Source organism: Nuphar pumila, chromosome 14 (genome assembly GCF_984573655.1).
Source record: "Nuphar pumila chromosome 14, dmNupPumi1.hap1.1, whole genome shotgun sequence".
Lineage (NCBI taxonomy): Eukaryota > Viridiplantae > Streptophyta > Magnoliopsida > Nymphaeales > Nymphaeaceae > Nuphar > Nuphar pumila.
In genome coordinates, this window is record NC_143262.1 from 7712357 (window position 1) to 7724771 (window position 12415).

Genomic DNA, 12415 nt, shown 5'->3' on the forward strand with positions numbered 1-12415 from the left:
CCCCTCAATTGCTCACAACAACAAGTTCAACAATTCTAACTTATAGAAAACGAAATCCGAATCACTAAACTAGGGCACAAAAAAAAAGGAAATTTCGCAAGAACTCCAAAAAAAATCCTATCAAAAGGGAATTACCTATAAAGGCATCCGAACGCCAGAGTATCCCGGTCACCGCGAACATCGAAGTAATAATCCTTCTCCGACCTCCTGGCCGATCCAGCCCACTCCCAGACCGCCGATTTCCTCGATGCATCTTCGGTCACTTTACGTGACCTCCTCCGTTTCTTCTTCTTCCTCCTCCTCCGCCTCCTCCTACCCTCAGAATCCGACAACGACGACGGCGACTCCAGAATATCGTAAGAAGGACCGGTGCGAACATCTCCGCGCTTCTCTTCATCGCTCCCTTGCCCTAGATCGTAACTTACCGCGCCACCGCCGGAGTCGGGGATCTTGGAGACGTCAACCGAGAAGCTCGAATTGCAGAGCCACTGAGGCTTGTCATCCGATGCCGATCGAGGGCTTGAGATGGGGAAGAGCAAAGGGACGGGGAACAACGACGCCTCCCTCGCCTCGGCCTCCTCTCCGTCGCCTTCCTCTCGCTCCATCGTTCTGCATTCCTAAGGCGGCAAAACGCACATAAATAACCCCAAAAATATATAATTAATTAAAAAAAATCCGAAAAATAAAAGGAACATAGATGAAAATTTTGCAGCACACTTAAGGCGGCAAAACGCAAACAGATAACCCAAAGAAACAAAAAAAAAACGGAAAAATAAAAGAGTAAAGATGAAAATTTCGGCAAAAAAATTTGGACCATTTCTCGATTTGTGCGTGTCATCCTTGCGCAGGGGCCATGCTAATCTTCTCTGTATCGTTCCAATTTTATCAGATGTCTCCGAAGAGACAAAGCAAAGTGTCAAACTTAAGTATTTAAAGAATGAAATTTTTTTCTTTCTCTTCGATATGGGACTATCTCTGGTATCTCGTTTGTAAAATGGTAACCAGTATGGATCGGATATCCAACCGACTTATTGTTTAGCAAGATTCGTTAAAGCAATTCGGAATTAACATTCTGTTAACTAAACGGGTTGGATTCAGTTTCGGAGTTACACATCCGAATCTGAATTTCGGATACAAGTATAAGTTTGTCCAATTAACTTAAATAGTTAATCATACCTGGATTTGGTAATGCTTTCTACATTTATATCTGAATTAAAGTCCGGAGATAATTTAAGTCTGACCTGATTATGTTGGATCTGGCCCGTTTGCATCCCAACTGTTTCACATAAGAGAAGCTTTGGGCCGACCCATAATGGCCTGCCAAGCTTCAAAGGAGGATTGACATTCTTCCACTAGTAATAGTATGTAAATCGGATTCGGTTTGGATGTAACATTACTGGACACAACATAACTGGATCTAGCATATTTAGTTTCAAGCTGAGATTCAGATATGGATTGGATGCTATTGCTGGATCCAAATTTGCACAAGTTAATGGGATATATTTCACATGTACTTGGATTATGATGTTTATGGGTCTGGATTTGGATGTAAAAAACTAGAAGAGAATCCTACCTGTTAAGTTAATTAGATATGGAATCATTTACCGAATCTAGTCAAGTGGTGATTGGTCAGTCAGATATCCGAACCAAACCTGACCCATTGACATCCTTATCTGCCAGGCCTGGCCCAGCCCTGCACCCACCGTGCTCAGTTTTGGCTAAAATCCAATCCCGTTTACATGCACTCTTGGATGGTGCTTGAGCTGAGTCAGCCAGGCCCAGTGTTTGAAAAACAATTGGTCGGTCAGATATTCGAACCAAACCCAAACCATTAACATTCTTATTTGCCATACTCGGACCGCTGCTTATCCAGCTCGAGCTAAACCCTATCTCATTTACCTGCATTCTTTTTTTATATAATAAAGCTGGGATTAGTTACAACCCTACCAGTGAGCGTTTGAATCCCTGTCCGCCGCACCGAGCGCGAGCCCCACGCATGTCCATGCACCCACACACCCGCCCATTCACGTCCGTGTGCGGATGCTACTTTGGTGCATCCCGCGGACACGGAAACAGCATCCGCCGCTGCGTCATCTCCCCCCCACCCCACCATGAAACAACGGCAGACAAACACGAACACCCAAAAAACAAAAAACATATGGCATGTGGACAGAGCAGGACAACGCGTCCTATCCTGTTTGCGGATGGGTCAGGACATCCCATGCTGTCCTGTCCACCGTTGTCTGTCATTCAAACGTGCATTTGAATCGTGGATGTGCATGGACAGGACACACCAAAATGTCCACGCACATCCGCAAAAAGGACAGGACACACTGTCCTGCCCTGTCCACGTGCCAAAAAAATGAATTTTTTTGTCGGAGAGTGTCCGTTCTCTACTGTTCCGTGGGGGGCAAGGAACAGCGGCTATCTCTACATGATATCTCAACATTGATCACTCGAATATGGTGAAATTGCTAGAGATTTTTTTTTTTGGATACTGACCATTGATGAACTCTTGAGTTGAACTTCCGGCAAGAATGCCAAGTCTTGGTTGGTACGAGCAGTCAGTTCATGTCACTTTGTGGTGGGACGTTGTTGGTTCAAAACCCAGTGGTACTTTGAATAACTGGTGGGGGTATGCCTAACCCCAGCTTGTCTATCTAAAAAAGAAAAAAGAACGCTGAGTCCACATTAAGACGAGTAAGAGAGACCACTTCTCGCCTCGCCTGTGAACGACCAAGACCTCTAACGTTCCATGCGAGGATTTTAATGGATTTGTTGACGATGAGGAACCACTAGTAGCAACAGCAAGCCATGGTCTCCATTTTCTTAACATGAGTAGCCTCAGATCTTAAGGAAATAGCCAGCTCATGCTCATTGCAAACACGACCTCCCAACGAAGATATAAGATGGAATCATCATGAGTCTTTTCCATCTCCAATTGAAGAGCTCTGTTGGAGAAAGGATCTTTATGTTTTTTCAGAAGAGAATTTGGACAAATCTCAGGAGGGACAATCATATTGTTTTTGCTATTTTTACGGAGTTTGGATCTGATCAATCCCCTCTCTAGACTGGAGGAACCCAGATCCATATTGACAGGCAAAGGAGATAAAGTCTCTCTCCATGGTGTGTAGAACCCACCTGAAAAGGAGGGGGACTTCTCCCAAGTTGTTAACCGCACCCTTAGTCTTTTTGCCTCATTAAAGGAAAGGCTTTACATAGAAATGGGTGCTGATTGATTTCTAAAAAATAATGTCAGTTCAGCTCATGTGAAAGCTTTGATGAGAGGAAATATCAATTGATTCACTCACTTTTATCAGCATGACACTTTTCCACGATGATGATTTGAGATTTGTATCTTTCATGGTAAGAAAGGATTACATCAAGGTTGTCAGTTCAGTACTTTCTCGCAAGAATACAAGTTGGATTTAAAATTGGTTCGAACTAGTTGTCACCCAGATTATGCTCATTATATTGCCTGTGAAACTGGTTCGGAGGCTCCAAACCAGTTTCAATCTTCATTCAATACCTCATACCATGTTTTGGACCCAAACTTGACCCCAAATCCCTTAGATCTGCCCCCACTTTGGTCTAAACCCTTGTTTCAACCATTTAGGTCAACACCAAACCCCAAACGTTGGACCCAACCCACTAAACTTTGATCCAAATTCGACCTTGACCCAAACCCATATCCAAACCAGTCCTATGTAGACCCCACACCGCCTTTACCTCCAGAGTGACCTAGTAAGCCCAACCTCCAGTTGGATGTACCTGAGTTCGTGGACACATTGGATGCGGGGCTTCATTTCAGTTGAATCTACTCGATAAAATCATCTTTTGAAATGCATCATGTGATAGAGCATCAGATTACATGGGTGCCTTCATCACGATTGAGGAGCTTGGCCCAGATGTAGTGGGATAAGTTGCAAACATACCGTGAAAACAAGGGACATGTGGCTTAGGTTTGCGAATCAACAACCTTTTACTTTTGATCATAGAACTTCTACTGAATCCCAAGTAGGTGAAACTAAATTAGGATCCAATTTAGATAAGTATTTCTTAGAACCCACCCAAGACACTCCTAAAGACCCAAATTCAACAACAACAACAACAACTACGCTTTCATCCCAAAACAATTGGGGTCAGCGATATGAACCAAAAAAGAAATTCATTTTGGGTATTCCACATGAATCCTTTTCCTCCAATCATTTCTATCCAATGCCATGTCCTTCGTGAGGTTCAAAGCATTCATATCCTTTCCTATCATCTCCATCCAAGTCTTCCTAGGCCTACCCCGGCCTCTTTTAACTAATATATTTTCCCATTTCTCCAACCTTCTAACTGGAGCATCATTAGGCCTTCGCCGAATATGTCCAAACCACCGTAAACGATTCTCTCGCATCTTATTTTCAATGGGTGCAACACCTACCTTCTTACGTATCTCCTCGTTCTGAATCTTATCTTTTATTGTATTTTCGCACATCCATCTAAGCATCTGCATCTCAGCTACACTCATTTTTTGAATATGATGTCTCTTGGCAGCCCAACATTCCGTACCATATAGTAAAGCGGGTCTAATAGTCGTCCTATAAAACTTTTCCCTCGACTACAATGGCATTCTACGATCGCACAGCACTCCAGTTGTACTTTTCCATTTCATCCACCCAACCTTTATCCTATGATTTACATCTCCATCAATTTCTCCATACTTTTGAATGATGGATCCCAAATATTTGAAATAATCATTCACCGGTATTTCTTGCTCACCAAGCTTCACTACACTCCCATCACTACTTCGTTGCTTACTAAACCGACATTCCATATATTCAGTCTTACTCTTACTCAACTTAAAACCTCTAGCTTTCAATGTCTGTCTCCATAATTCTAACTTAGCATTAACCCCAGCTCTAGACTCATCAATCAAAACAATATCATCAGCAAACAACATACACCACAGTACATTTTCTTGAATTGATCTCGTAAGCTCATCCATCACTATCGCAAATAGGAAAGGGCTTAAAGCAGATCCTTGATGTAACCCAACCGTTATCGGAAAATTGGTTGTCACCCCTCCACAAGTGCGGACATTGGTTACTACTCCTTCATACATATCTTTAATTATACTAATGTACTTGAGAGAAACACCTTTCTTCATCATTGTCCACGTGAGAACGTCCCTATGTACTCTATCGTATGCCTTCTCTAAATCAATAAAAACCATATGCAAATCTTTGTTCCTCTCTTTATATCTTTCAATAAGTTGTCTAAGAAGATGTATAGCTTCCATAGTTGATCTTCCAGGCATAAAACCAAATTGATTCGCCGATATCATGACAACCTTCCTCAACCTAGACTCAATCACCCTCTCCCAAAGTTTCATAGTATGACTCATGAGTTTTATACCACGATAGTTTGTGCAATCTTGTATATCACCCTTATTCTTATATAAAGGCACTAAAGTACTCTTCCTCCACTCATTAGGCATCTTATTTGTTCGCCAAATCAAGTTAAAAAGATTTGTCAACCATTCTAAACCTTTCTCTCCCAAGCATTTTCAAGCCTCGATAGGTATACCATCTGGACCAACTGCCCTTCTTGATTTCATTTTCTTCAAAGCCTCTGCAATTTCTTTCTTTTGAATCTTGCGTATAAAGTCACGATTTATCTCATGAAAAGGAATGGAGAAGTCTCCAAGATCTTGAGCATGACTATCATTAAATAGCTTATCAAAATAATCTTTCCATCTCTCCTTAATCTCCTCATCTTTGACTAAAACCCTTTGCGTTTCATCTTTGATACATCTAATCATACCCAAATCCCTCAATTTCCTATCTCTCATCTTTGCAAGCCTATAAATATCCTTCTCGCCTTCTTTGATATCCAACTTGTCATAAACCTCCTTATATACCTTAGCCCTCGCGTTTCGAACTACTTTTTTAGTTTCCTTCTTTGCTATCATATACTTCTCCAAATTCTCATTATCACGACTCTTACTTAGATTTCTATAACACTCTCTTTTAACCTTAATAGCTAATTTGACATCCTCGTTCCACCATGATGTATCCTTACCTAGTGGTGCACCGCCTTTAGACTCACCCAATACCTCCTTAGTCACTTTTCTCATGCCACCCGCTATCTTATTCTACATTGATTCTGAATCCTCCTCGAGACACCAATCGGCTTCCTTAACTACCTGTTCTACAAACATTATGTACCCACATATCACATCTGAAAACCCAAATTTGAGTAAAGAAAAATTGGATTCAAAATCCCTTATTCCTGGTCCTCCTAAACCCATTATGTACCCACATATCACATCTGAAAACCCTAATTTAAACTTCAACCCAAATCCAATTGATCCAGTCCCAAGTGGACCTCTCTAAGAGTTACCTATACTCAAACTTGTTTTGGATTAAAAAGCTAATAATACAAATCCAAACCCTAACTACCTTCACCTCACTTGAACCAATTAAGCATGCCCCAAGCCCTGAACTTATTTGGAGCACATCAACAACAACTTGTGGAACGCTGGATAATGGAGTGAGGTTCAAATCCTCTATTCATGGCCCTCTTCACATTGGATCAAGCCCACATTGAAACCATTTGATCCATTTTATCTGTGTCATCAAAAGAATTCAGAAGACTATGGATGGTTTGGAAAGAATACTTCAGGCCTTGTCACACAATTTTGGGCAAAATTCAATAAGCCTTTTTTATTTTGAGCAAAGAAAATGTCTAGTTCTATATTGTAGACCCATAACCCACAAGGTGAAGCGGGATTAGAAAAAATGCAAGTGGAATCAAGACTTGAGAGCAAGTCTTTTTCAATACAGTGAGAATGATGCAAGAGCGGAGCAGAAGAACCGGGTCTATAAGGATCCATTTGGATCTGATTCATACTTTAAATTTTTATCATTTGAATTTTTTATATTTGGGTCATTTTTGCAATTGGTTCATTTATAACAGATATTGAATTGATGTATTATTAGCTCTAATATCCAAATTTTATTAAATTAAGATAAGTTTTATTTTTTTAGAGGGTTATCAAGGTAGGTAGTTTACTTGGTTTAGAATTATAAAAAATCTCATCTATTTATAGATGGAAAGATCTCTATAGATGGCCAGTGGAGTTGATTTGAGATATTGAATTTAGTTATTTTCTTGTTTTTAGTTATTTTTTAGCATTTTCTTAGATAATCGTAGTTGTGTAAAATTTTGGTGTAAATCGAGACCCTTTGATTTGCATCAAAATGGGCAAAGCAGAAGACTCGGGGCGATAAATATCTATTTAAATCCTTATAGATATGAGTCTTCTGCTGTCCTCCTGCATAAAAAAATCTTATGAAGACCAAAGCCCAGGTTTGCCCTATCTTTTACAGAGCTTCAAACAACACTTACAACCTTGGTCCAAGCTTGTGTCTCCCCCACTGCAAACGGTCAATTTCCTAAATAACTATGCTCGAAGTACATTTCAAAGTCCTCTTTCCTCCATAGGCAATTTTTTCCCCCCTAAAAAACTACAAGTACTTGTTCAATATTGAAAATTAGATATTAACTTTGTTGGACCACTTAGAAAGTTATAAATTTTTTATTTGAAATGCAAGCTGGGTTTAGGCAGACCACTACCAGAGATATATGTTTCAAAAAAAAAACATTACATTGTCAATATATCATAGTATTTGTTTCAGAGGAACCAATCTGGGGGACGATCTTTCCATATTTTCTGCATGTCCCCCTTACCTAATTGAGGTACTTAGCAATGGTCTGAGATTTATATTTGGGAATCTGTACACTAATCCTATAGAAACTGTACAAAAGATCCCTCAATCTTGAGGTATGAAATTACTTCATTGTCACCCTTCCAAAAATCGGTTAATAGAGGAGCAAAGATCAGCTCTACCAGATTCAAATATGACGTTCATCTTAGGATCTACCAACTGCAAGACATCTGCCCATGCTATTTTTTGGCATTTTTGGATAGGATACACTTTCCTTATTTTTAGCTGGTTGTTATTATCTTTAGCTGGCTATTTTTCTTGTATTCCTATCCTTGATACTTACCATGCTTATCTTGGTAAGTCATTTTTACTTGATCGGATGCTATCCTGGCAGATCAAGTTAGCTATATTTATTATGAAAGAGTGTAACAATATCATAAGTAAATATGAGAAAGATCAGAACGTTCCGTCCGTGGATGTAGGCAAATGTCGAACCACATAAATCCTTGTTTCTCTATATTGTTGAGTGTGTGTATTATCTTGTGATCCTTCCTCGTGTTTTCCAACATGGTAAGAGAGCACATCTTTCGATCCTGTATGGCAGTTGATTGATCATTGGAGTAGGTTTCTAATACTTATTTTGTTTTCTGCTTCAACCCTTCCAAGGTATCTCTACGATCTAGTGTGTCATTATGGATGTCCCCTTGCAAAGCTCTGTGAATGCTAAAATGGCGGTTCAAGAATAGAATCTCACCATTAAGATTACCACTATTCCATTAAATGGAACAAATTATCTTAGCTGGTCTAAGGCAGCTAGTCTGTTTCTTAGTGGCAAAGGGCAACTGGGACATGTAGTGGGAAAAATCCCTTGTCCGAAACATAATGACATTGGTTATGACGAATGGGAGTCTGCAAATCATTTAGTGATGTCCAAGAGATGTATCACAACTTCATGATATTCGGTACACTATGGAAAAATTTGTATGCATTGTCGATGGGAGCAAAGTCTCGGTAGAAGGAATCGATACAACCAAATTTTTTGATAAACATGTTGCTTCAAGAGTTTTTTATATTCCAAGTTTTCCCACTAGCTTATTATCTGTTAGTCGCATCACCCGAAGCCATAGATGTGTAGCGATTTTTTCAACTTACAATGTGATTTTTCAGGATCAAAGGACATAGACAGTTATTGGTAAAGGGCACCAGCACGATGGCCTGTATTTTTTTGATGATAGTGCTAAAGTGCGTGTCTCCTAAAACTCCAAAGAATTAAGCATGTTGTGGCACACAAGATTAGGCCATCCCTCATAAAGAGTTTAAAACCAGTTATTACCACATTTACCTTTCATTTCAAGTGCATGTGATGCTTGTGAATATGCTAAAGCAACTCGTCTACTCTTTTCTCATTCTCATAGTAGATCTGAGATTATGTTTTAATTGATACATTTGGATGTCTGGGGACCTGCCCAAGTAACATCACATTTGGAGTATAACTACTTTGTTGCATTTATTGATGTTCACTCATGAGCAACTTGGATTTGTTTTCTTAAAAATAAAAGCAAAGTTTCAAGAGTTTTTTTAGAATTTTATCAACTAGTCTTCACCTAGTTTGATAAGAAAATCAAGGTCTTGCATTCTGATAATGGGGGTGAATTTGTTAACACCATTATAGGAGATTTTTTTTACTAAACATGGGATTTTACCTCAAAATTCTTACACAGGGACTCCACAACAAAATAGTGTCGCGGAGCAAAAAAATTGGCAGTTACTTAATGTTGTCAGAGCTATCATGTTTGAAAAAAATAGCCCCAAAGAATATTGGTCTGAGGTTATTGGAACAATCTACTATATTTCAAATCGTCTGCCCAGTTCCTCTATTGAAGGACGTGTGTCTTTCGAAATGGACTATAATAAACCCATATATATTTCCCACTTACGAGTTTTCGGATACAAGGTGTTTGTTCACCTTCAAGCCAAAAGTAGAGATAAACTTGAACCTAGATCAGTAAAATGTGTTTTTCTGGGTTATTCTACAGTTAATAGGGTTATCAATGCTTTGATCCACATCAGAACAAATTTTATATCTCAAGATATGTTCATTTCTTTGAGCATGAATGTTTTTTTCATGAACTTGTTACTTTCTTTGATGAGGTTCATCCACAAGAGGAGATTGGAATGGGAATCAAATTGGTTTTTTCAAATGTTCAAAACTGTGATAAAAATTTTGCTGCAGAACATTAAAACTCACCTAATCCAACTTTTAATACCCAAATCGAGTCCAACCCAAACATTGCTGATGAACCAAACTCCAATGAAGTCAGCCTTGCTCCCACAGTTGCTCTCACTAGAAGATCTAATCACATTTCCAGGTTACCTAAATGTCTGAATGACTTCTACACCTATTAGGCGCCATTCTCATCCACACATTCCACTTCTCACCCATCTAGAATTATTTCTCACTTAAAGGCCTCTCATTGTCTTATATATCCTATGCCCTAAGTGTTTATGTTCATCGTGAACCCAACACTTTTCAAGAAGCCAACCTTGACCCCAAGTGGAGGAAAGTTATGGCAGAGGAAATCCAGGCTCTAAAAAAATGGTACTTGGGAAATCGTCTATCGACTTGAAGAAAAAAAACTTGTAGGATGTTGTTGGATTTGCAAGATCAAGTATAACATCAATGGCTCCATTGAAAGGTATAAAGCAAGATTGGTTGTGAAACGCTACACTCAAATAGTGGGAATTGACTATAATGAAACCTTTGTGTCTGTAACTAAAATGAATTCCATAAGAATTCTTTTATCAGTGACCGCGAATAAGAATAAGAGACTCCTTCACAACTTTGAGATAAAAGACCTGAGAATGCTCAAATACTTTCTTGGTTTAGAAGTCGCCCACTCAAGCAAAGCTATCTTTGTCTGCCAAAGGAAGTATATCCTGAATCTTCTTAAAGATACAGGGATGCTAGGCGCCAAGCCAATAGACACTCTTGTTGACTCTAGCTGCAAGCTAAGGGAAGATGATGGAAAACCTGTGGAAGATGTTGGCGAGTTCCAAAGGCTTATTGGTTGACTTATTTACCTCACTATCACTCGGTCGGATATAACATATGCAGTTAACTTGATAAGTCAGTTCATGCATGAACCCAAAGAACCACATCTTGAGGCAGCTTACAGAATACTCAGGTACTTAAAAGGGACGATAGGAAAGGGGATCTTGATGAAAAGAAATGCTAATTTAAATGTTGTTGGGTATACTGATGTTGATTGGGTTGGGGACCCAAATGATAGGAGATCCACATTGGGATATTGTGTTCGTTGAGGGCAATTTGGTAACTTGGCATAGTAAGAAACAAAATATTGTTGCTCGATCGAGTGTTGAAGTTGAATACCGCTCTATGGCTCTTGGAGCCTGTGAACTCATTTGGATCAAATCTCTGATGTCGGATATGAGAATTAAAGTTGATGAACCTATGGAATTAAGGTGCCATCCATATTGGAGCCAATCCAGTTTTTCATGAGCGGACAAAACACATTGAGCTCGACTATCACTCTGTTCGTAAAAAAATTTAGACCCAAGTAATTAAAACTCCTCATGTCAAAAGTCAATATCAGCTTGCCGACGTATTTACTAAAGCCATGGGAAAAGAAAAACATTTTGATATCATAAGCAAGTTGGGATATGCCTACCAACTTGAGGGGGAGATTGTTGGCATTTTGGATAGGATACACTTTCCTTATTTTTAGCTGGTTGTTATTATCTTAAGTTGGCTGTTTTTCCTGTATTCCTATCCTTGATACTTACCATGCTTATCTTGGTAAGTCATTTTTTTACTTGATCTGATGCTATCCTGGCAGATCGAGTTATGTAACAGTATCATAAGTGAATATGAGAATGATCAGAATGTTCCCTCCGTGGATGTAGGAAAATGCTGAACCACGTAAATCCTTGTTTCTCTGTATTACTGCATATTATCTTGTTATCCTTCCTCGTGTTTTCCAACACTATCCACCCTTTGTCACTTGAATTCCCTCTTGTTGTAAAGCAGCCTGCGTGATGGAAATCTCCCAAATGCAAACTTATTGTGAAGCCCATTCTCCAGTTCTCCTGAGACACACCCTTGATGCTAACTAACACCTACCCAGGATCAGGTGGGTAACAGTGAGAGAAATCTCCACCTTTGAGTGACTGGGGATCACACCTGAAGAATTCGTAGGAGCGGTTCTCTGATCAAGCAGATTCCTGCCTTGATTAATTGCTCCTGATCTTTCCTTTCCTAGCAAAAAATCTGTTGGTTTCCACTCTTCCACAGCAACCCATACAACCAGTTGGAACAGAAACGTCCCAGCTCCTCTTAACAATCTTCTCCTTGAACTTATGGCCACACTACCTTTGGAGCTCCTCTCGTAGATTTCCAGATGGGACCCATTTGATATAAAAAAAAAAAAAGATGAGCTTTCCTTCCAAATATTCTGGGTTACTGGGCATAGTGAGAAGAGGTGTGTGGCCATCCTCTGTTGCTGATTCACACATGGTTCGCAACCAGAGGAAAACTGGAAACCTTTATGCTGCAAGCGGGCTAGAGTGAGTAATCGATTTTCAATGGCCCATCTCAAGGATAGGGCAGTTCGCGGGTGCTGGTTTTTTATCCAAATAGGTCTTTTATGAGAGAGAGAGAGAGAGAGAGAGCACAAAGA

At 39.7% G+C, this 12415-nt stretch overlaps 1 non-coding gene and 1 pseudogene across 2 annotated transcripts in view; both read right to left on the reverse strand.

Moving 5' to 3' along the window:
- Positions 1-605, reverse strand: part of LOC149816236 (uncharacterized) — a 41842-nt pseudogene extending 41237 nt beyond the window's left edge. The window contains exon 1 of the transcript XR_016427754.1: positions 136-605. The product of XR_016427754.1 is annotated as an uncharacterized LOC149816236 (transcript). The remainder of the gene's footprint in view (positions 1-135) is intronic.
- A 197-nt stretch (positions 606-802) lies between these two features.
- On the reverse strand, positions 803-905 carry LOC149816237 (U6 spliceosomal RNA). Its single transcript, XR_016427779.1, has one exon. It is a non-coding gene; the product is annotated as a U6 spliceosomal RNA (small nuclear RNA).
- Positions 906-12415: the final 11510 nt, after the last annotated feature.